The following is a 10,024-nucleotide window of genomic DNA, read 5'->3' on the forward strand; positions in this document are numbered from 1 at the left end:
GCTATCTGAAGAGGCCGAAAGGGTTCAAGATAGGTTGAATCAATTTTCTCACGTTCAACTCATGCTTTGAAGTACACATACATGGCTAAACGAGATAAAGAATATTGTTCACGTTCAATGAATCAAAGTATTGTATAAATGTTGGAATATCGTTGCTGGGAATTTCAATAAAAGGAGTTTTATTTAATCGTATTATCTTTAATTTTCACATCGAAACAATATTTACTTGAATATTTTACGCCAAATAGAGTGAAAGTTGCAGCAAATATAAGTCTTAAGAGTCGAGCGTTTGAGCAGAAGAATAACTCTCTCGTTGCCCCCCGGGACATAGTCTAGTGGTGCAAAGGACAGGAGTGAGGTTATCTCACGTCTTTCTGGCAGCCGTAGTGTGAGGCTTCGATTCCTGAAACATGGAATTTGACTTCTTGTAGGCGCAGTGTATAGGCAACTCTTATTCCCTAACCTATTGGGGCACATCTTGCTATTTACCTCCCTCATAAAACTCTAGAGACGGGAAGGTGGGAACCCTCAAGATTGGGGTTCAAGAATAACTCTCTCGTTTCCCCGCAATTTGAGGGTAATTTATCATTCTATGAGGCTAAGGTGGGCTCATCATATACAGTTGACTTTTTGGATATAATAGTCAAAGCAATGTTGGCTATAGTTTCGGTTCGCATTATAAGCATAATTATCTGATTCGGTCCAATCAATCAGCCGATCAAAGCTCCGGGTTAGCATATCATCAGTTCAACCGACAAATCATTATAGGATCGAAAAGTAAAACAACCTTCTTTTTGCTATAGATAGTATGTTATCATACTACAACCAATACGAAAAATTACCCCAATACCTAAAATTTTAATTTTAAAAGTAAGGTATTAACAAAATTTATAATCTATTAAAATATCGCATCAAGTGAGAATCATTTTTTAGACAATTTTAACCCTACGATAATTCAATTATTTCAATAATACCTGACATTTCGTTTTTTTAATATGTATTAAATTTATTTAACTATTTAGTTGCAATTAATATACATGTACATTTGACAAATTCATATAATTTTTTGGACGATTTTAACCCTTCTATAATTCAGTTTTTTCAATGACACCCTACTTTTCGTTTTTTAATATGTATTTAACTTATCAAACCATTTAGTTACCATCAATACACATATCCATTTGACGGATTCATTCCACACGTGTGCTTTCATTATTAATTCTCAATTAATTAACATTCATATTAATTTAATTAATATTCATCTCCATTTATGCATTTCAGTGTTATTTATTCTAGTTATTAGTTAATTAGAATTTCATGTTCAAGTATGTATTTTATTATTCACGTCCATGTATACTAATTAATATTCAGTTTTACTTAATTGAAAATTAAATAAATATTTAACATTCATTGTCCCATGTATTAATTCTAAAATAATTAACATTCACGCATATTTAGATATTATTTTTACAGAACTTATAAAGTATTTAATAATAATGTGCAACGCATATTCAACTTTTACTAATTTTATAAAAAAATCAGATGAAACCCTAACCCCCAACCAAACTAGACTGATAGAGTCATTTAAAAAAAAAAAATAAATAAATAAAAAATTACACTTAGTGCATATCCGGCACTTGTAGAATCTGGACTTTCCCAATTTACCATGTCTTTTTCATATTCTTCGCCGCCATGTAGAATTTTGAGAAATAATTTTAGATTTCGAAAGTGTGCTTATAAGCAGCAGCCAAGCGAAGATCAAGCTCCGTGACACACGCTTTTCCTTGTTCATATGGAGAATCCAATTAGGTCGATTGAATCCGCATTCTAAAGTCCACTGGAATCACTGTTCACTCCTATGGCGTGTTGTGAACCTTTCGCTTTCCTCATGTGACTAATAATAATAATAATAATTTTCTCGATTAATAAAAATTCATTTCTAATCTTAGGTGATTAGCGGTATGTGAAAAGTTAAAGTGGAGGAGGAGGAGGAGGAGGAGGAGGTGGTGGTGGTGGTGGTGAATTTGAGGTGAATGTTGTGGTGGTGAGGGATTGTGGATTTGAGATGGTGTCGAAGATTTGGGTGTTAGTACGGATATAGTGATATGAAGTTGATTGTGACCAATTAATTGGTGATTTGAAATTAATAAATAATTTGTAATTTATTAAAATGCATGATTTACGATTAAATATATAATTGTGACTCACAAATTTTGTCTTCGTGATTGTGACATTTTGTAATTTGTGATTAGTATGTACCTATGATCCGATCGTGATCTATTTAATTAAATTGTAGGTCACGATATTTTATTTTGAGGTAACAAAATGTGATCACCTAATTTTTAATTATCTTATTTTATTTTATTTGAAAATATAGTTGTTCAAGAAGATGTTGATGAAGGATTGAACTCTAAGCGTTGGTCACAATAGAACCGAGCTCCAGGGGTGAGCCAACCTAGTGCAACTCGAACTGAGTTGCCATGCCATGCATTAGGCTATTTAAGTGCCTCAACTGATTCAATTTAACATCAAGCGGTAGAAATGCTATTTGTACATCATTGTGTACATAATAGTATATAGATAGATGACATGAAAGAGAAAATAAAAAGAAAAAGGAGACGGAGACGGAGACGGAAAGAAAAAGGAAATTGAGTTATTATAATTTCTCTCTTTCATGTCATGTATGTATGCACCATTATGCACACAATAATGTACAAATAGCATCACTTATTAGCTTATCGATGTTAAATTCATGAAAATTAAGTTGTATTTTTAACGTACAAAACTTAATGTATATATGCAAAAGCCAAACAAATTCTTCAACGGCACTAACAAATAAAGGCCTATTTGTTTCTCATTTTTTCAAAAATATATTTTTCTCTCTTCTTTTCAACCACTAATTTTCAATAAAATAATATGAAACGTAAATTCAAAATTTTTCTTTATTTTTAACCACATATTCTCTATCAATCTACTATTTCAAAATGTATTTTTCCAATTTAACATGGATCAAACAAGTTCTTTATATTTTTTGTCAATTTTAACTATTCCAGTTTTGGCGAGTTGTAGGTGAATGATGTTGAAAATAGAAATAGTAAAAATTGACTTGAATTGCACCTCTACATAATGTACTACATCTTTAGGAGCCTCTTTGATGGCAACTCTCATTCAAATTTTAATGAATTATTCGACCGTTAGTAGCTGCAATTATTGACGTCCTTCCACTACAAAGCAGACGTGGGACCCACTAACAGTGAAAAATTAAATTTTAATTTTGCAAATAATGGAACCAAATAGGCGCTAGAGGTACATGATAGGATTCTTCTCTTTCACTAGGGACACGTAAGCCATGTAGGCCCTAGTAATGCCAAGGGCTAGCTATCAATTTACTAAAACAATGTCATAAAATTTTTGATGACTCCAACTAAAATGATTGTTGACTATTTTGATCCACGTGAGTTAGTATTTAATGGGTATTAGTTGAGTAACGTTCCAATTATTTACATCTCTAATGTACATCAATATAATTTTCAAATTCATATTGAAGATCGCCGTATAAATGGCTAGTATGCATAATAGTTATGGTAAATTGGAAAAAAATAATGAGATGACATATTATGCTAATTTGTTAGTAATCATTTTAAATCAGGTTTAGATTTAAATTTAAACAGTGTCAGCCCTGACAATAGGTAGAGTAGGTGATCGCCTAAGGCCTCACTTTGGGAAGGGCCAGAAAAAAATTATTATTATTTTTATTTTACATGTATTTTTACATATATATAAGGTCTCATATTTGAAATTAGTCTAAAGCCGCTAAAATCTCAGGAACGACCTTGACTTTACAAATTTCAACAATAAAATACCCAATAACTAATAGATAAAATATCACCGTAGTTTTATATCACAAAAACAACGATTTTGCTCTAATGAATATTCTTCCAACATTTTGTGTGTCTTACCAATCCACCACTCCACCTTCCTCATGAGCATCCTATCCACCTTGGTTTGATTGCGTTGGTCAATGGATGGCCTTGGACTCAACGCTTTGGATGGCCTCTAAAAAATTTCCATCTTAGCATTTCTCTTTTTGAATGACCCAAATTTTAATTTAATTACTATTGTTGATTAGAGCAATGTATTCTACTGGCAACTCAAAGCCTAAAGGATTTTGACTTGGATCTCTCATTTATGCATAGATGTAAAGAAACAAAAATAATGTGGTGTTTTTTTTTATTGTACTTATTATTTTGAGTTCATTAGGTAGTTTGAATTGTTTACTTTCTTTCTCTATAATGATAAGATAAAAAATTCAACACTCTTTTGTTGGCATTATTGTTTACCTTTAAAGGCCTTGTAATAATTAGTCACTTAGGGTCTCTAAATTCTCAGAGTCGACCCTGCAATGGATGTTGCGACACAGTCGTTTATTTAGGAGGATGTTGGTCCATTCCATAATTATCACATGATTGCTTTCTCCTCACAAATACTCCTCATCAAATTCAATTAATTAATAAGATATGAAATATACTACTTATATATAATGTGGTATCCATAACGATGTTCACTCCCTTAAATGAAGGAAGACTCACTTCAGATAAATTATATTTTATTGGAAGTGAATTCCCTTCCATGTGAGAGAGGTGGATATCATTATGGATATTCTGATGTACGTGTAACATCACCTATAAGATATTTTAAGAAGGATTCAAACCCTATATAAAGAGCCATTGATCAATGTACACCACCATTTTTAATTTTAATCAATATATCTATCTCTTCTTTTTTAAACACGAATGATAGTTTTGGCATTATTTCAACAGTTCTCTTGACTATTTGCATTTTCATCTTTATATTATATTTGCCCACAATATGTTTATAATTACATGCAATATGTAGACATAGATCAGCCTTGATCGAAGCAGCACCACTGATCGTAAACCGTGCAATTAGTTGATGTTTTAGTTTGTGATGTTGGCATGAAGACAAACTAATATTTTATGTGACTAGATCAATGAAATTGTTATTCCCTTTAAGAAAATTATATATTTTTAAATTGTTATTCCCTTTAAGAAAACTACACATATTTTTTTAGGAAAGATTATGTTGTTAATAAACATTGAATGACGGAAAAATAAATATATATTCATCTTTTTCTAACCATTTACTTTTTGCCATCGAAGTTGCTAATGTTCAACACATCAAGTACCTTTCAAGGTCAAGTAAAAACATATTTCAAACCCTCATTTGTAAATTATTGGCTCTCCCTGTATATACACATATCTATTTCCTCCCTTTTTATATATATTTTTAGAGAGTTGAAAATGCCTTATTTGTTGTAACAGGATCAAATGGATGTTCGTATCCAAAGATACAACGCTTCTTTTAAAATTAATATCATATTTCAAAATTAATATAACACAATAACACTTGACTGTACTCTTCTAGAACAAAATATGTTGAATTTTAATATCGAACACAAAACTCAAAAATAATTTAGAAATTAGTTTGACATATATAATTTGGAGAGGGAAAGAATTAGAAATCAATTACATGGAATTGATTTGGAGTCAAGAAAATGGAACTAAAAGGTCTTATTTACAGATTTTCATGTGTCAATTCCTAATAGTCGCAAAGAGTCACGACTAGTCATCACACTAATTGCAAAGGGTTCATATAAAAAAGTTGTGTTGTTTTGAAATGGGTTTAACCTTTTCATAAGGTGTAATCTACATCATTAAATATGAAAAAGGTGCAATCTAATGGTTAAAATAAATTTTGTCAATAGACGTTGCCGTTAGAAAGAGACACATGAAAATTTATAAATAGGAACCTCTTAATTCCATTTTCTTCACTCCAAATCAATTTCATATAATTGATTTCTAATTCTTTCTACACCATTAAAGATGAAATGGTTCGATCTAATGGTTAAAATGAATTTTGCCAATAGATGTGATCGTTAGGAAGAGATACATCAAAATCTATAAATGGGATCCTTTTAATTCCATGTTCTTTGCTCCAAATCAATTTCATATAATTGATTTCTAATTCTTTCCATCTTCAAATTATGTCAAAAATAACTTTTAAATTATTTTCGAGTTTCATGTTCAATATTAATATTCGACATCTTTCATTCTAGAAGAGTGTGATCAAGTGTTGGTTTGCCTGAAGAAATTAATATTGTGCTATATTAATTTTTAAAGAAGCCCTCTATCTTGGAAGACGGACGTCCAATTGATTCTGTTAGCACTAGTAAAAGGGACGAAATCCGTCTTCAGGAGATTTACATTTGCATACCTCACTTCATTTATCTCCATCGTATTTCTTCATTTTCTATGTTTAAATGAGTCATGATTTGCTCATTATTATGCAGGTACGATTATTTCATTAAGCCATTACTTTATTCGTATTTGCATGCACATATTTTTTTGTTTAAGGGTATATAAAAGATTAAAATATGTGAATTGAAAGAAGTCTGTAATGGATGTAACATTTTGATAAGGTGTAATCCACACCATTAAATATGAAATGATTTGACCTAATGGTTAAAATTAATTTTGCCAATAGATTCGATCGTTAGAAAAAGACACATGAAAATTTGTAAATATGACCCTCATTTTCCAATTTTCTTTACTCCAAATCAATTCCATATAATTGATTTCTAATTCTATCTTTCTCCGAATTTTGTCAAAATTATTTCCATATTATTTATTTTTGAATTTTGTGTTTGATATTTAGTATTCGATATCTTCAATTTTAGAAAAGTACAGTCAAGCGTTGGTTTGTCCAGCAAAATAATATTGTACTATATTAATTTTGGAAGGAGCGTTGTATCTTGAGAGATGGACGTCTATTTGATATGTTAGCACCAATGCAGAGTTGAAATCATTTTTAAGGAGATTTTTATTTTCATACCTCGCTTCATTTCATCTCCTAATTTCTGCATTTTCTACTCTTGAGTAAGTCGTGATTTTCTCATTATTATGCACATACCATGGTTTCGGTATACTATTATTCTATTCATGAGCGGAGCCTTACTATGTCCAGATATGCCCGCACTGAATTTTTAGGCCCAACCTAATTTATGTTTTTATTTTTTATTATATAAAATTAACAATGGCCTATGATTCTGCTTGATTTTAGGCATAGGTTGATTTGGGTTCACTTGCTTTTGCTTCCAATTACTTGTTTTTGCTTTCCATTACTTGATAATAAAGTTATTGTACAATGATATCAAAGTATAAAAAATTGCAAGGAACATGTTTTAATTATAAACTATATCATTTTTAGTATCATCGCGATTTTGTTTTATAGTTTTATTATTATTAAATTCATGACCAAAACTCAATGTTCGACGTGGGTTAAATTATGCATGCACTCAACAAATTTCATGGCTCTGTCCCTGCATATTTGCATGCATATATTTTCGGGTAATGAAATATAATTCATGCACGAATTGATCCAAAAATCTTAAGACATATCTTACTTGTGCATTTTATATTATGGTTTTAGAGAAATATTCCTACTGTTATATATCATTCTAAATATTTCTACATTTTTTGAGCTTGTGCTATATTAATTTTGGAAGAAGTATTGTATCTTGAGAGACGAACATCCATTTGATCATGTTTGTACCAATGCAGGGGCGAAGTCCTTTTGCATTCGCATACCTGACTTCATCTCATCTCTTTCTAATTTCTGCATTTTCTAGACTTGAGTAAGTAGTGATTTGCTCGTTATTAAAAATATACCATGGTTTTGGTAAATCGTTATTCTATCCGTATTTGAATGCACGTATTCTTAGTTAACGAAATATAATTCATGCGCAAATTTATCCAACAATCTTAAGACAGATTTTACTTGTGCATTTTATATTATGGTTTTAGAGAAATATTCCTATTGTTATTTATCATTCTAAATATCTCTACATTTTATGCGCTTGAGTAAGTCGTGATTTGCTTATTATTATGCATGTACCAATGTTTCGATAAGTCGTTACTCTATTTGTACTTGCATGCACGCATTTTTGTTAATAGAATATAATTTATGCACCAATTCATCCAACACAATATTTATCAAATCCATTTCAAAAAATTTAAGATTCAGTTAAACATTATGAATTTTATCGTTACTACAACTAATACAAACAAAAAAGGGAAAATTATCCAATCCCTGCCATTTAAGTTTCAATTTTAAGAATAAAGTAGTAACGAAATTTTATGAAAAATTCGGTGTTGCCCAACCCCCTCCCCCTCCCCCACACCTTCAAAATCGGATTGATAAAATCATTTTCTCTACAAAAAATACTGCTTGCCACCAAAAACCCTTAGAGTGTGTTTGATTGTAAGTATGAAATTTGCATGGACATAACTTATTTTTAATGAAATTATCAATCAAATGTGTTCGATTGACTTAATTTTCAATCTAGAAAATGTTGTACTTTTCCATCTTTTATAGGTGGGTAGATGGAAGAGAAATGGTAATAGTAGAGATGAGAGAGAGAGAGAGTTGCCCAGAAAAAAGAAAAATTTATCCCCCAAAGAAAACATTTTTTTCTTGTTTTTGAGGAAAACATGATTATGTGACCAACTTTTAAAAAATATTTTCCTTGAAAAAATGACAATCAAACAATCCAAAAGTATGAAACTTTGCGAAAAAATGACATTTTTCATGGAAATAATTTGTTTAGAGAATTTTCAGAATATAGTTGCACCTCCCAATGTGAACACAAATCCACTAGTGGACTTTGAGTCTTTTATATCAGATATCTAATTGGTATCACTATACCCTTCAATGACTACTAGATATCTAATATAATGCAGTCCATAACTATGAGTATATATTAAGCTTCTTGGTATTCTTCCTATTCATTTCCAGCGTTCAAGTCCTGAATTACTCGTGTATCTACTTAGTTTACTAATTGTGTAGACTATGTTTGGTCTTGTATAACTTATCAAGTACATCAGACTACCAATGATCCTAGAGTATTTTACTTGGGAGACGTTTTAGCCTTTGTTTTTAGATAGATGCTAACTTGTACCTATCGGCATTCTAGCCATGCCAAAATCATCTTTGTTTTCGAAATCGTGTCCACATAATGTAACTGACTTAGAAGAGTCCATCTGATGTTCTTATAATTTTAATCCCAAGTATAATATCAGCTAAATCCATATCTTTCACGTCAAATTTCAAATTTAACATATTTTTTGGTAGATTTAATCATCTTATCGTTGCAACCAACAATAAACATATTGTCAATATAAAGACATAGGATAACATAACCATTTTCCGTGTATTTGACACAAATGCATTTGTCGCACTCGTTAGTCTCAAATCAACATTCTATCATGACATTATTATACTTTTCATGACACTATTTAGGTGCTTGTTTCAACCATACAATGACTTCGACAATTTACAGATTTTCTTTTCCTGGTCTAGTAATGAAAACTCTCGAATTGTTCTATGTAGATTTCTTCCTCTAAATCTCCATTCAGAAAAGCAGTTTAACATCCATTTGATGTATTTCAAAATTTCACAGTGGTAATTGCAAATATCATGCTAATAGATGTTATTCTCATTACTAGAGAATATGTATCAAAGTAATCAAGATCTTCTCATTGTCTGTATTATTTTATAGCCAATCTAGCCCTGTATTTCTCGATAGTTCCATTTACTTTCATTTTCCTTTTGAAAATTCATTTGTAGCATAATGGTAGACTTCTTGGAGAAAGATCCACTAGCTTTCATGTATGATTTTGCAAAATGGAATCTACTTAACTTTTAATGGTCTCTTTCCATTGAGGTCTTTTTAAAGAGTACAGAGCTTCTTGAAAGCTTTAAAGTTCACTTTGTAGCATATAGGTCAAAAAAATTAGGAACATGGGATTTTTCTATCCTATTTATTTTTTTGCGACTTGGTTCAACCTCAACATCCTCTTCTAGTTCTTGATTCTGACTATTTCCTATCATAGTCTCATGTGTAAGAGCTTGCATCATCTTTGGATCTATAGAGAAATACATGTTC

The sequence above is a fragment of the Olea europaea genome, chromosome 23, assembly GCF_002742605.1.
Source record: "Olea europaea var. sylvestris chromosome 23, O_europaea_v1, whole genome shotgun sequence".
NCBI lineage: Eukaryota > Viridiplantae > Streptophyta > Magnoliopsida > Lamiales > Oleaceae > Olea > Olea europaea.